The sequence below is a fragment of the Pseudophryne corroboree genome, chromosome 1, assembly GCF_028390025.1.
Source record: "Pseudophryne corroboree isolate aPseCor3 chromosome 1, aPseCor3.hap2, whole genome shotgun sequence".
Taxonomy (NCBI): domain Eukaryota; kingdom Metazoa; phylum Chordata; class Amphibia; order Anura; family Myobatrachidae; genus Pseudophryne; species Pseudophryne corroboree.
This window is the reverse complement of record NC_086444.1, coordinates 376,298,430-376,313,932: the sequence shown is the minus strand read 5'-3', so window position 1 is coordinate 376,313,932 and position 15,503 is coordinate 376,298,430. Positions and strand designations below refer to the sequence as shown.

The window sequence follows — 15,503 nt, the reverse complement described above, 5'->3', positions numbered from 1 at the left end:
TAGTCGGGCTCCCACCTTCCAGTTTTCCAGGCCTCGCAGTCCACCGTCATACAGAAGGCTTTAAGGAAGCAGAACTGGAGCTCTGTTCCTGAGAACCGGCAGTTGCTGGTTTGCGTTGTTTACCGCTAGCGCCTCTGTTGGCAGTAGAAGTTCCTCTGACTTTGCCCTTAAACCTGGCAGTCCGAAAGGACTGTAGGGTAGGTCCTGAGTAGGTCTTCCTGGTTGGGAGAGCTGCAGAAGGAAGATATGTGGAGATCCATTTGTCCAGTTCATCTCCAAATAATGCATCTCCTGTGAAGGGTAGGCCTTCCATGCCTTTCCTGGAGTCCGCGTCCGCAGTCCACTGGCGTAACCATAAGCCCCTACGTGCTGACACTGCCATAGCAGTGGTGCGTGCATTAAGCAAGCCTACTTCTTTTATGGCTTCCACCATAAAGTTTGCAGAGTCCTGTATATGTTGCAGTAGTAACACAATCTCCCCCCTAGATAAGGAATCCAACCCTTCAATAAGATAACCCGACCATTTAGCAATGGCTTTAGTAATCCACGCACATGCTATTGTGGGTCTCTGAGCCACCCCAGCAGCTGCGTACAAGGATTTGAGAGTAGTCTTAATCTTACGATCAGCTGTGTCTTTCAGGGAGGCTGCACCAGGGATGGGTAACACAATCTTCCGTGACAACCTGGACACAGGTGCATCCACTACCGGTGGACTTTCCCATTTTTTCCTATCCTCAGGAGGAAAAGGAAAAGATAACAGTAACCTTTTAGGGATTTTAAATTTCTTATCAGGATTAACCCACAGTCCTTCAAACAGAGTATTCAGCTCCTTTGACACAGGAAAAGTGACTGAGGACTTCTTTTTTACATTAAAATAAAATTCCTCACACTCCTCTGTCACCAGGAATTTGTAGCACATCTCTGATAGCTTCTATAAGAGCCTCTATTCCCTGTGACAGAGCAGCGTCCTGCCCTTCTGAATCCACCTCCCCCCTCCTCCATCTCTAACCCCTCAGCGTCAGAGTCAGACTGCAGGATATGGGCCAGAGTTCGTTTTTGTGGACAAATGGCAAGGGACTGCGACGCTTGTTTGGGGATTGAGTCTCTGTTCATAATCTCATCCAAAGACTGTCTTAAGTATTGCGTCTCTTTCTCGTGACAATTTATTAGAGATATTGGAAATCATTCCTTTGAGGGAATCCAGCCACGCTGGTTCAGCCCCGCTAGCCTGAGAAGGTGCACTACACTGAGTACATAGTAGTGAGCTCCCTGGGGAAGAGGAACACTCTTCCGTACATGAAACACGCTCTTTGCCTGACATATTGTAAATGTGACAGAGCACACACACACACACACACACACACAGGAAAGGTTAAAAGCACAATTAACCCACAGAGAGCCCTTCCAGGGAGATACAGAGGTATTTGGAGCCAGCACACCGCCCCCTTATCGCTAATGCCAAGCTTAGCCAGGTCGCAGACTAAGTACCCAGATTGGGGACTTAGTACACTAGTAATCGCTCCCCTTCCCTGCTATGACCCCCTGGTACCGCTGAGGTAATCTGGAGTCCCACCGGAGGAGCTGCGTGTCCCTGTCAGTCAGCGTCTGTGTCCACTGCAGAGGAAAAATGGCGCTGGTGAGCTGCTGGATCCGCTCATAGTGAAGCCCCGCCTCTTCAATGGCGCGCAGTCTTGCTTTTTTTATACTGGCTGAGGTAATTTGTGCTTAAATTGGAGACAGAACCGTTTTAAGGCTTTGTTTGCCAGTGTGGGTACTGTGTACAGTGTACTGAGATGCAGTTGTGTACTGAGTCTGGAGACGCAATCCAACCTGGTTAGAAGCCGTGCATCTCTGTACCCTCATGCCGCCATATTGGGCGGTGACCCGCTAACAGGGACGCCGGCTTAGTACTCACCACTTTTCTTTCTTCTGGCTCTGTTAGGGGTGGCGGCGTGCTCCGGTAGGGTACGCTCGCCGTGGTGGGGCTTGCGAATAGTTCCCTCAGGAGCTATGTCCTGTCACCGGGGAACGGGACCATTAACCATTCAAGAGGTTGGGCCATCCCCCCACCCTTTAAGTCCAACGAAGCAGACAGGCTGCTGCCATCCAGTCCTGCTTGAAAATAACAAACAGAAAAATAAATGAAGAAAACTCTTTAGGAGCTTCCATAAGCGTGAGCGGCTCCTCCGGGCACATTTTCTAAACTGAGTCTGGTAGGTGGGGCATAGAGGGAGGAGCCAGCCCACACTATCAAATTCTTAAAGTGCCCATGGCTCCCAGTGGACCCGTCTATACCCCATGGTACTAAATGGATCTCCAGTATCCTCTAGGACGTAAGAAAATTGAGATTTTATCGTGAGCAGCGATAAGCCCCTATTTAAGTGTCCGTGAAAAATTTACAGCGATAATTCTCCATGGATTTACCATACATTTCACTTCACTGCCTCTGAGCAGTTGATAAGCTTGGGGAAAATCCCTATTTTAAGTATAAAATATTAGGATTTGTTTCCGCACCCCTGGGATACCCCCCTGAATGACTAATTAGGCACTTAGAAGTCTTTGATTATAGTTAAATGCCCAATGTAAATTTTGGGGGTAAAAAAAGTGCAAAATTATGAAAATTGGGGTACAAGGTATAGGACATGTATATTGGAGTGCTTTATAAGTGGGAGAAGTGTTTAAAGATTTCAGGTGGGAGTAACAGTTTGTTTGTTTGTTGTTGTTGTTTTTTGGGGGGGGGTTGAACATTTTTGGAAAATGGCTTAAAATATCCCAAATATGTAAATAACCCATCTTGTGTATCCCCAATTTAATCTGAGCATTTATTTTGCTGAAAAACACTTGCTTTCTATCATTTTTTAATGTTTTAAGAAAAATGCATAGAACAGCCATTTGACCCAATTTAAGTACCCAAATCTTTTTATTATGATCACTAAAAGACTTCTATATTGTTTTCCCATCTTAGTTTGGCTTTTTGGGGGGAGACAGGCAGATTTTCCCCATTTTCTCCTACACTTTTCTTTTGACGGCAAGAATCCAATTTTTGCAAATTTGCCATAGAATAAGTGGAATCTCGGGAATACACAAATCATCGATAAGCCGCTTTTTACTGTCATAATTTAGCGAAGTCTGGTAAAAATCCGATTGCGATAAATGGCTGGGTAATCGGAGCTAATTTAATTCCCCCCCCCCCCACCAGTGACATGCGGTGGGGTGAGGCAGAGCCTTTCCTGTCATACTTACATTTGTACCAGAGTTTTGATTTATAAAGTGTATGAAAAATACAAAGAATATGTTAGAAATATCTTCTTTGCATTATTCTAATCATTTTTATAGCCAAATCTCTGGAGTAAAAAGTCTATGGCAGGTGAGGCAGTGCCTCACCTGTGTATCTTTTCCGCACATCTCTGATCAAAACTCACCAAATTTCCAGGAGTTTATACTGCTGCACCTGTATATAACGCCCAGATGTACCCTTTGGCTCATATTTTGTGTGTAAATCTGGCTCTGATGCTAGCTAGTGCCTCCTTAGCCTTTTAGCTCACCGCATGTCCCTGCCCCCCACAATATCTTACATCGATTTGGGCAACAATATAACTATCAACATAGAAGAAATACAGTCGGGGGAATTCAAATGTTTGAAAAGTCGATTGGGTGTCTGCTTTTCCCTGTCTATTAGATAGGAAAATACAGACATCCAACTGACTTTTCAAACAATTGAATATCCCCAAGAGTGTTGCAAGGCAGTGCTTGCCTTCTCACTCTCATTTAGGGGGTCATTCTGAGTTGCTCGGTCGCTAGCTATTTTTTGCAGCGCTGCGATCAGATAGTCGCCGCCTATGGGGGAGTGTATTTTCGCTTTGCAAGTGTGCGATCGCTTGTGCAGCCGAGCGGTACAAAAAAGTTTTGTGCAGTTTCTGAGTAGCTCTGAACTTACTCAGCCGCTGCAATCACTTCAGCCTGTTCGGTCCCGGAACTGACGTCAGACACCCGCCCTGCAAACGCTTGGACACGCCTACGTTTTTCAACCACTCCCTGAAAACGGTCAGTTGACACCCGTAAACGCCTTCTTCCTGTCAATCTTCTTGTGATCGACTGTGCGAATGGATTCTTCGTAAAATCCATCGCCCAGCACCGATCCACTTTGTACCTGTACGACGCGCCTGCGCAATGCGGTGCATATGCATGCGCAGTTTTGCCGAGTTTTGACCTGATCGCAGCGCTGCAGAAAATAGCTAGCGTGCGATCAGGTCGGAATGACCCCCATAGTTTCTATTATATGGACTAAATTTTTTGGAATATGTGTACAATTTGTGTATATCAAATAAAAAAGATTAGAAGATTTAGTAACAAAATATTAACTTGTTTATACTATATATATATATATATATATATATATATATATTCACATATGCGTCACCAGTGTGTCATAAAAAATAACCTGTTCATTCTTTGGGGTGTTTTTCGTATGGACGACTATTGACAGATAAGCTGTTTTTTATCTTTATATTGTACGGGCAACTATTTTATTATTAGGACCAGTTTTGAATAAATGTATATTTTTTTATAAAAACATATTGCACTATCGGTCCTTTCTGCTTTTATCCTTTCTGTGTGAGGTAAAAACTGGGGAGAAGCACCACCAGGATTACATTGATGAAAACTATTCCTATCATACATTGAAGTCGTGATATTGTGCCATTCAAATAGGTGGTTGGAATTCCACCATTTACGGTACAACTTGAATTCACTGGGGTGATACCAAACGTGGAGGTCATAATACATATGAAATATTGCACTAGGACGCGCCTATTCTCACTTTTGTTTTCCAGATTCCAAAACGGTTAGCCTGAACAGCAAACCACTGGAGAAAAGGGCTGCCACCCCATAAAAAACGGGGGAGTGCATCAAAAAGTATAGGACGTCCGACTACCACAAAAAGGAAAAGGACATTTCAAGCTGTAAGGAAAGGAGTAGCGCCAATTGCCACCCACACATTTTTTTTCATATATATATATATATATATATATATATATATATATGTGTATATATATAAAAAAGTTATGTTTTACATTCACATATGCGTCACCAGTGTGTCATAAAAAAATAACCTGTTCATTCTTTGGTTTGTAGTGATTTGCTCAGCTATCAGTCAGACCTGTATCAAATTAGGTGAAAGCCAATTCCTGAAATTGCTGGAAAACAATGTTCAACTGTTGCATAAGTTCAGCAAAAGGAAAAAAAGAAATTTGACATTTTCATGACACCGCAAGGTACACAACATTTGTACAAGGCAAAACTCATTTGTGGCTCTTGCATACAATAACTATTCATAGTAGCTGACATGACATGATCAGTGGTTTCTGACTGTATAAGAGTTTCCCTTTCATTTAATTTCAAAGATCGTTTAACTAAAATAAAGATTAATAATTCAAAATAATAAATACAAACCTTAAAATGACTCCAATCAATGCCCCCCAAAAATTCCCAGGTATCAGGTGCCATTTTATGCATCTGGAATGACAATGATGTGTTTATCATTAGTGTCACAAAAACTTAAACAATGCCATTCACAATGAAGGTGGCTGCAACGCAACCAACCAGCACCTATATCCCATCTTTTCCCACCTGAACTTATTCTGAATTATTTCCCCTGCCTTTCACACTACGGCATATCTCTCAAAATTAAATATCGCTTTAAAATTGCTGAAATTATGCTCAAAATGCGCCCAGCCAAGCACTCATGTTACTGAAGACATTGATCATGCCAGCAACAGCTTAAGCCCAATTGAGTCCTAAAATTAAGACCAGTGGAAAAAATTCTCTAAGGAAAGATACTAGAGGTAGACTGTAATGCCGCACAAGTTCGGCGGCCATGCAGGATGCCGCCCGAACTAAGGGCCTCATTCAGACCTGATCGCTGCAGCGGCAGTGTATGCAGGCTGAAGCCCAGTGAAATGTGTGCAAGCGCAGCAGCTACACTGCGCGTGCGCACACAGTGAGATGCGACGGCATCTCGCTTGTGCGATCGCCTCTGCCTGAAAGGCAGAGGCGGTCGTGGGGTGTGTCGGCGTTGTTTGGAGGGTGTGGTCCAGACAACGCAGGTGTGTCTGGACCGTTTGCGGGGCAGGCCGCAGCAGCTGCTGCAACCCTAAACATGACAGGTAGCCACCTGCCTTCGCAGACAGCTACTCGTCCAGTGCATGTCTGCTGAGGGTGGGGAGGCAGGATCCGGCATGCGTTGCGGACTTGTCCTGTACTGGGCATCCCCCCCTGTATGCCAAAGATTTTTATCGTACATGTGCGTTTTTTTGCACATCTACGATCAGGTCTGAATTAGGCCCTAGGACTTTTATTTATAGAGGCAATCAATTACAAGGCATGGTTTTGCATTGTAAGTGATTGCCACTTTTAAAAAATATCCAAGTTCGGGCAGTATACCACACGGCAGCCGAGCTTGGGGCGACATTACATCCCGCCCCTCATGTCATAACTAAAACAAAATAATCCAGTCATTAATCTATAAACTGACCGTATATATAAATGGGTTAAAAGAGATTGGAAAGGGTAAAGCAATCATTTCAGTTGATGCCGCTTGTATGAAATACTCACTTTCTCTCTGTTTTCATTTAAATATTGAAATTATTGAAAATGCATGTTGATTTGTGACATTAATGACTTTTCTGTAGCGGGGTACACTGGGTTCCACAGGTATAACATCGGGGTGTAGAGTAGGATCTTGATCCGAGGAACCAACAGGCTAAAAGCTTTGACTGTTCCCAAGATGCTCAGCGCCACCTCCTCTATAACTCCGCCTCCGTGCACAGGAGCTCAGTTTGTAAGTTGGTGCCTGCAGTGCAGGACACAACAGGCAGGGCTGCCCTGAAAAGAGCTTTTTTAAAGAAGATAGAAGACTTCAAGGGCTGCAGCATAGGCACTCTCACAGTGCCCCGGCGGCTCTGTATACTCCCGCGCCCTGGTTGCCGGGTACTTACAGCGGAGGGCTCCGGTTCTTCTGGTCAGGCTCACACACCGCAGCTCTCCGGGATTGCGTGGCCGCATCAAGAGAGGAGTTAAGAGGGTCCCCAGGCGGGACCCAATGTAAATCGTGATCCGGTGCAGCCTTTAGGAGGCGGGCCGCTTGCGCTGGCGTGGACACTGTGTTGGTACAGCGACCCCACTAGACCACCAGGGCAAGGGCATAGGTCGGATTCTCTCAAAAATCCGTTTGCTAACGCCCGCAGTACCCGGTGGTGAAGTCCAGCAAGGGGATAAGGCTCTGACCTATAGCCCCTCCCCCAGCCCCAGGGCGCCATTTAGAGTAAATGTTTCCGCCCTGGAGCTGCATCTCTCTGTCTCCCTCACACCCTGCCAGCGTCTGGGTACCATTACACCCAGCTGCGCTGATTCTGGGACTGCATGGGCAAAGTCTCCTCTGTAAAGCCACCTGCATTATCAGCGCTGTGCATTTTACAGGACACTTAAGTATTCTACATGTCTTTTGACAGTGTTAGTTAAGAAACAGTGCATTACTACAGGGCTATTTAGTACAAGTACCCTGTGAAATAAATCCAGTCTTTACTGTGCATTGATGTATCTATAAGTCTATATAGCTTTACTTAGTACTACTTAGTATTGCTGGTCCAGTGCAGTTTTATTGTTTGTCATAATTTCTGCATTGTACATGTGACTGTGTGTGTGCATATAGCTGCTGTGTGATATCTACTTCGTGTATCTCACTCATACTGCTATCACTATATTCTGTACCCTGAGGGGAGCTAAGTGCGTCAGGGTTATTAGTTGATATAGGTATTTTCACAGGATACACTTATTTTGTATTTTTCTCTGTGATTTTCCATCACCATATACCTCCTGAATCCTCTGTTTGTGCTGTCACACTGCACAGGGGTTCTTGGTTAGGTATTATGGCCCTCATTCCGAGTTGATCGGTCGCAAGGCGAATTTAGCAGAGTTACACACGCTAAGCCGCCGCCTACTGGGAGTGTATCTTAGCATCTTAAAATTGCGACCGATGTATTCGCAATATTGCGATCACAAACTACTTAGCAGTTTTAGAGTAGCTCCAGACTTACTCTGCCTGTGCGATCAGTTCAGTGCTTGTCGTTCCTGGTTTGACGTCACAAACACACCCAGCGTTCGCCCAACCACTCCCCCGTTTCTCCGGCCACTCCTGCGTTTTTTCCGGAAACGGTAGCGTTTTCAGCCACACGCCCATAAAACGGCCTGTTTCCGCCCAGTAACACCCATTTCCTGTCAATCACATTACGATCGCCGGAGCGATGAAAAAGCCGTGAGTAAAAATACTTTCTTCATAGCAAAGATACTTGGCGCAGTCGCAGTGCGAATATTGCGCATGCGCACTAAGCGGAATTTCACTGCGATGCGATGAAAAATACCGAGCGAACGACTCGGAATGAGGGCCCATATCTGCTGATATTGTACTGTGTCGTCCGTGGTTTACGCTTTCATATCATGTCAGCTACAAGGGGCAATGGTTCTGTGGCTGACTCTGCAATATGTGGTGGTGATGCCACAGATGCATTAGAGGAAAATATAGCAGCGGAGGGTTCAGGTTCTGGGGGTTCCTTATCCCCGTCAGTCTGTAGCAACGGGGGCGCATCAAGACCCGCCTTGGGCTACGTTCTCTAATTTACTGACTATGCAGGTAACTAGACTTAAGCCCCCTATGGAACCTCACGTGCCTTTACAGCCACATATCCTCCCTGCGGTTAATCCGTGTTAGGGTCTCCTGCCCTGTGCTGCCACGTCGTCATGGCAACCGGGAGACAAGTGCTAGCGGAGTAACCTGAGCGCAGCTGATACTCCGGTTCGGGTCTTTTGCTGTGCAGTGGTTATAGGCTCTGTGCACGGCAGGGGATCCGGTGCTGGTTTTTGTGCTCACAGTCTGTGAGGTCTGAGTGGGGCGTGGACAGCACCTGCTTTATAAGGCCTCTTCTCAGGGTAAGCAGATGCTGCTGAATCTTTGTTGGTTAGTCAGTTCCTGAAAGTTAACCAGTACTGTGTAGCTTTGTATTTGTTTGTTGCTTACTGCAAATAGGCCTGGGGATTTGGTATTACACTCTGCCAATCCAGACCTAGCAGTAAGACTGGAGTCAGTCGTTTAGCTTGCTGGGGTTCTGTTACTACTCTGTGAACTTAGCAAGTTTGCGGCTGTATTCTAAGACTTGCCTGTCTAATCCTGTCTCACTGTGCTAGGTGTCAGGGGTCAGTTTAGTGGCAGTAAGCTGAACCTGTGCACTGCAAGTGAGAATTAGGATTGTGGAGACTCTCCTTGTGTCTATCATTCCATCTCTGACCAAGGAGTTTACTGCCACACCCGTTGGTAACCCTTTAGGGTTTTGCTGTTGCCCTTAGCAACAGCATTTCGGGTTCTCTACGTATTAAAACACAACATCTTGCTTTTCCCATCTGAGCAGTTCTAATACAAGGGACATACCCAGTTCCTTAGCCTCTGGGCTTCTCTGTTCACCTTGTGTGTATTTTGTTACCCTATCACCTTCTGTGTGCGTTGTGTCATATTCCCCAGTCTGTCTGTGAGTCCATTTGTTTTGCATAACAGTTCAGACACCAGTGCATTCCTGCAGGCACTGGCGTGCATAACAGTTCTGACACCAGTACTTTCCTGCAGGCACTGGTGTGCATAACAATCCGCCATGGGCAGATCTCCTGTCCACTCAGTTACAGCAATTGAACCACTCATTGACTAAACAAAAATCTAACCCTCGCCTGCCTAAGACCAAGGGGTCCTCTAAGCGGGCCCTTACTTCCTCACAATCCACTCACGTTTCAGATACTTCGTCCGATGAGGATGGCGTGTATACTGACCCCTCAGCCACTGATCCAGATGCTTCTGATGGGGAGTCTGTTTCACAGGTGGATGTTCCTGACCTATTAGAGGCTATCAGGCCGATTCTTCAAATTGATAATGACCCAGAACCTGTTGTTGCCTCCAAGAAACCTGACAGATTCAAACGTCATTTCTTTCACATCAATTTTATTTCCACCTATTGGGTTCACAAAATCCAATCAAAATGTATCAACCTTTCCTTTATTTCACACTGGATCTATATGTGATTGCGTCTTGTCACAATTGAGACATTGATCTGGTCCTTATGGACCAAATGTTTAGATCCAACAATATTTTTCTCACACGCAACAATGACCATATATTCGATCAGCACTTATTATTACTAACACTGTGTTTCTAAACATATATTTATGTGACACTATGATTACAGTCCCTATGTACGGAATTTACATCATGTAGCAGGAGAAAATTGTTTTTTGGGAACAATGTGACACATATAATTAGTTTATATGACAGAATACCCATATATGACGGATTCGTAATCTACTTGTTATAATTTTGCCGAGCCTCAATTTACATATTGATTTATTATATTAGACTCAGTAAACGGTTAACACCACACACTAGATGAAATCCTGTGACAGCTTTTAATTAATTTTTCATATACACTTACCTGTCACAGACAGTATTACAATTCCTCTTTGTATTTTTTATTTTTCATAAAAAAATTTTTTTCTTCTTATGAGGTAAGGCTCATTTTTTGGAATGACCACGACTTTGTGATCTATATCTAAATTATACCCAAATTCATACTGTGATACTAAACTCAGCAAACGGTTAATACAATATACTGGATTAAATCCTGTGACAGTTTTTAATTAATTTTTCCTATAAACCCACCTATCATAGATAATATTACAATCCCCTTTTCATTTTTTTATTTTCATGAGGTAATGGTAATTTTTTGGAACGACCATGAATTTGCGATTTATATCCAGAGTATATATGTGCTTTAATCCTGTGGGATTATATACTATACAGAGCACAGGGTGATATCGGCGCCGAGTATGTATACTGACAATAATATCGTTAGTGGGACTACATATGCATTGTGTGAGACGAACAACACTCAATGCCTTCTACTTATTTGAAGAAATGAAAGTATAGAAACCAAAGGACGGATCTCTATATTTAAACACAGTGCATCAAATGGTTCCGGTATGAATGGTCGACCATGTTATGGTCGACAGTCATTAGGTCGACCACTATTGGTCGACATTGACATGGTCGACATGGACACATGGTCGACACATGAAAATGGTCGACACATGAAAGGTCGACACATGAAAAGGTCAACATGAGTTTTTTAACTTTTTTTGGTGTTGTTTTTTGCGTAAAGTGACTGGGAACCCCAATTAGTGCACCGCGTCCCCTCGCATGGTGCCTTCGCTCCGCTACCGCTTCGCTCGGCACAGATTACCGTTCCAATCGTAGTCCATGTGGATCGTAAAGTATGGAAAAGTTCCCCAAAAGAAAAAATAAGAATTTACTTACCGATAATTCTATTTCTCGGAGTCCGTAGTGGATGCTGGGGTTCCTGAAAGGACCATGGGGGGGTAGCGGCTCCGCAGGAGACAGGGCACAAAAAGTAAAGCTTTAGGATCAGGTGGTGTGCACTGGCTCCTCCCCCTATGACCCTCCTCCAAGCCTCAGTTAGGTACTGTGCCCGGACGAGCGTACACAATAAGGAAGGATTTATGAATCCCGGGTAAGACTCATACCAGCCACACCAATCACACTGTACAACCTGTGATCTGAACCCAGTTAACAGTATGATAACAGCGGAGCCTCTGAAAAGATGGCTCACAACAATAATAACCCGATTTTTGTAACTATGTACAAGTAATGCAGATAATCCGCACTTGGGATGGGCGCCCAGCATCCACTACGGACTCCGAGAAATAGAATTATCGGTAAGTAAATTCTTATTTTCTCTATCGTCCTAGTGGATGCTGGGGTTCCTGAAAGGACCATGGGGATTATACCAAAGCTCCCAAACGGGCGGGAGAGTGCGGATGACTCTGCAGCACCGAATGAGAGAACTCCAGGTCCTCCTTAGCCAGGGTATCAAATTTGTAGGATTTTACAAACGTGTTTGCCCCTGACTAAATAGCCGCTCGGCAAAGTTGTAAAGCCGAGACCCCTCGGGCAGCCGCCCAAGATGAGCCCACCTTCCTTGTGGAATGGGCATTTACATATTTTGGCTGTGGCAGGCCTGCCACAGAATGTGCAAGCTGAATTGTATTACACATCCAACTAGCAAAAGTCTGCTTAAAAGCAAGAGCACCCAGTTTGTTGGGTGCATACAGGATAACAGCAAGTCAGTTTTCCTGACTCCAGCCGTCCTGGAACCTATATTTTCAGGGCCCTGACCACATCTAGCAACTTGGAGTCCTCCAAGTCCCTAGTAGGCGCAAGACACCACAATAAGCTGGTTCAGGTGAAACACTGACACCACCTTAGGGAGAGAACTGGGGACGAGTCCGCAGCTCTGCCCTGTCCGAATGGACAAACAGATATGGGCTTTTTTGAGAAAAAAACCACCAATTTGACACTCGCCTGGTCCAGGCCAGGCCCAAGAGCATGTTCACTTTTCATGTGAGATGCTTCAATCCACAGATTTGACTGGTTTTAAACCAATGTGTTTTGAGGAATCCCAGAACTACGTTGAGATCCCACAGTGCCACTGGAGGCACAAAAAGGGGGTTGTATATGCAATACTCCCTTGACAAACTTCTGGACTTCAGGAACTGAAGCCAATTCTTTCTGGAAGAAAAATCGACAGGGCCGAAATTTGAACCTTAATGGACCCCAATTTGAGGCCCATAGACACTCCTGTTTGCAAGAAATGCAGGAATCGACCGAGTTGAAATTTCTTCGTGGGGCCTTCCTGGCCTCACACCACGCAACATATTTTCGCCACATGTGGTGATAATGTTGTGCGGTCACCTCCTTTCTGGCTTTGACCAGGGTAGGAATGACCTCTTCCTGAATGCCTTTTCCCTTAGGATCCGGCGTTCCACCGCCATGCCGTCAAACGCAGCTGCGGTAAGTCTTGGAACAGACATGGTACTTGCTGAAACAAGTCCCTTCTTAGCGGCAGAGGCCATAAGTCCTCTGTGAGCATCTCTTGAAGTTCCGGGTACCAAGTCCTTCTTGGCCAATCCGGAGTCATGAGTATAGTTCTTACTCCTCTACGTCTTATAATTCTCAGTACCTTAGGTATGAAAAGCAGAGGATGGAACACATACACCGACTGGTACACCCACGGTGTTACCAGAACGTCCACAGCTATTGCCTGAGGGTCTCTTAACCTGGCGCAATACCTGTCCCGTTTTTTGTTCAGACGGGACGTCATCATGTCCACCTTTGGTAATTCCCAACGGTTTACAATTATGTGGAAAACTTCCCCATGAAGTTCCCACTCTGCCGGGTGGAGGTCGTGCCTACTGAGGAAGTCTGCTTCCCAGTTTCCATTCCCGGAATGAAACACTGCTGACAGTGCTATCACATGATTTTCCGCCCAGCGAAAAGTCCTTGCAGTTTTTGCCACTGCCCTCCTGCTTCTTGTGCCGCCCTGTCTATTTACGTGGGCGACTGCCGTGATGTTTTATCCCACTGGATCAATACCGGCTGACCTTGAAGCAGAGGTCTTGCTAAGCTTAGAGCATTATAAATTTACCCTTAGCTATATTTACGTGGAGAAAAATCTCCAGACTTGATCACACTCCCTGGAAATTTTTTCCTTGTGTGACTGCTCCCCAGCCTCTCGGGCTGGCCTCCGTGGTCACCAACATCCAAAACTGAATGCCGAATCTGCGGCCCTCTAGAAGATGAGCACTCTGTAACCACCACAGGAGAGACACCCTTGTCCTTGGATATAGGGTTATCCGCTGATGCATCTGAAGATGCGATCCGGACCATTTGTCCGGCAGATCCCACTGAAAAGTTCTTGCATGAAATCTGCCGACTGGAATTGCTTCGAAGGAAGTCACCATTTTTTTTACCATGGCCCTTGTGCAATGATGCACTGATTTTAGGAGGTTCCTGACTAGCTCGGATAACTCCCTGGCTTTCTCTTCCGGGAGAAAAACCTTTTTCTGGACTGTGTCCAGAATCATCCCTAAGCACAGGAGACTTGTTGTCGGGATCAGCTGCGATTTTGGAATATTTAGAATCCACCCCTGCTGTTGTAACAGTATCCGAGATAGTGCTACTCCGACCTCCAACTGTTCCCTGGACTTTGCCCTTATCAGGAGATCGTCCAAGTAAGGGATAATTAAGACGCCTTTTCTTCGAAGAAGAACCATCATTTCGGCCATTACCTTGGTAAAGACCCGGGGTGCCGTAGACAATCCAAACGGCAGCGTCTGAAACTGATAGTGATAGTTCTGTACCACGAACCTGAGGTACCCTTAGTGATAAGGGCAAATTTGGGACATGGAGGTAAGCATCCCTGATGTCTCGGGACACCAGATAGTCCCCTTCTTCCCGGTTCGTTATCACTGCTCTGAGTGACTCCATCTTGATTTGAACCTTTGTAAGTGTTCAAAATTTTTTTAGATTTAGAATAGGTCTCACCTAGCCTTCTGGCTTCAGTACCACAATATAGTGTGGAATAATACCCCCTTTTCTTGTTGTAGGAGGGGTAATTTAATTATCACCTGCTGGGAATACAGCTCGTGAATTTTTTCCCATACTGCCTCCCTGTCGGAGGGAGACCTTGGTAAAGCAGACTTCAGGAGCCTGCGCAGGGGAAACGTCTCGACATTCCAAACTGTACCCCTGGGATTCTACTTGTAGGATCCAGGGGTCCTGTACGGTCTCAGCGTCATGCTGAGAGCTTGTCAGAAACGGTGGAACGCTTCTGTTCCTGGGAATGGGCTGCCTGCTGCAGTCTTCTTCCCTTTCCTCTATCCCTGGGCAGATATGACTCTTATAGGGACGAAAGGACTGAAGCTGAAAAGACGGTGTCTTTTTCTGCAGAGATGTGACTTAGGGTAAAAACGGTGGATTTTCCAGCAGTTGCCGTGGCCACCAGGTCCGATGGACCGACCCCAAATAACTCCTCTTCCTTTATACGGCAATACACCTTTGTGCCGTTTGGAATCTGCATCACCTGACCACTGTCGTGTCCATAAACATCTTCTGGCAGATATGGACATCGCACTTACTCTTGATGCCAGAGTGCAAATATCCCTCTGTGCATCTCGCATATATAGAAAATGCATCCTTTAAATGCTCTATAGTCAATAAAATACTGTCCCTGTCAAGGGTATCAATATTTTTAGTCAGGGAATCCGACCAAGCCACCCCAGCTCTGCACATCCAGGCTGAGGCGATCGCTGGTCGCAGTATAACACCAGTATGTGTGTATATACTTTTTATGATATTTTTCCAGCCTCCTGTCAGCTGGCTCCTTGAGGACGGCCCTATCTATAGACGGTACCGCCACTTGTTCTGATAAGCGTGTGAGCGCCTTATCCACCCTAAGGGGTGTTTCCCAACGCGCCCTAACTTCTGGCGGGAAAGGGTATACCGCCCATATTTTCTATCGGGGGGAACCCACGCATCATCACACACTTCATTTAAT

At 45.4% G+C, this 15,503-nt stretch overlaps 1 protein-coding gene across 3 annotated transcripts in view; it reads right to left on the bottom strand.

The window, feature by feature from the left end:
- The window catches only part of MSI1 (musashi RNA binding protein 1), a 335,031-nt gene that overhangs the window by 260,124 nt on the left and 59,404 nt on the right, over positions 1–15,503 (bottom strand). The window contains exon 2 of one of the 3 annotated variants that reach the window (XM_063913125.1): positions 5,452–5,514. The exons of the other annotated variants lie outside the window; for them this stretch is intronic. The gene's annotated coding sequence lies outside the window, so the exon portion shown is untranslated. The remainder of the gene's footprint in view (positions 1–5,451; positions 5,515–15,503) is intronic. 3 annotated transcript variants of the gene reach the window in all.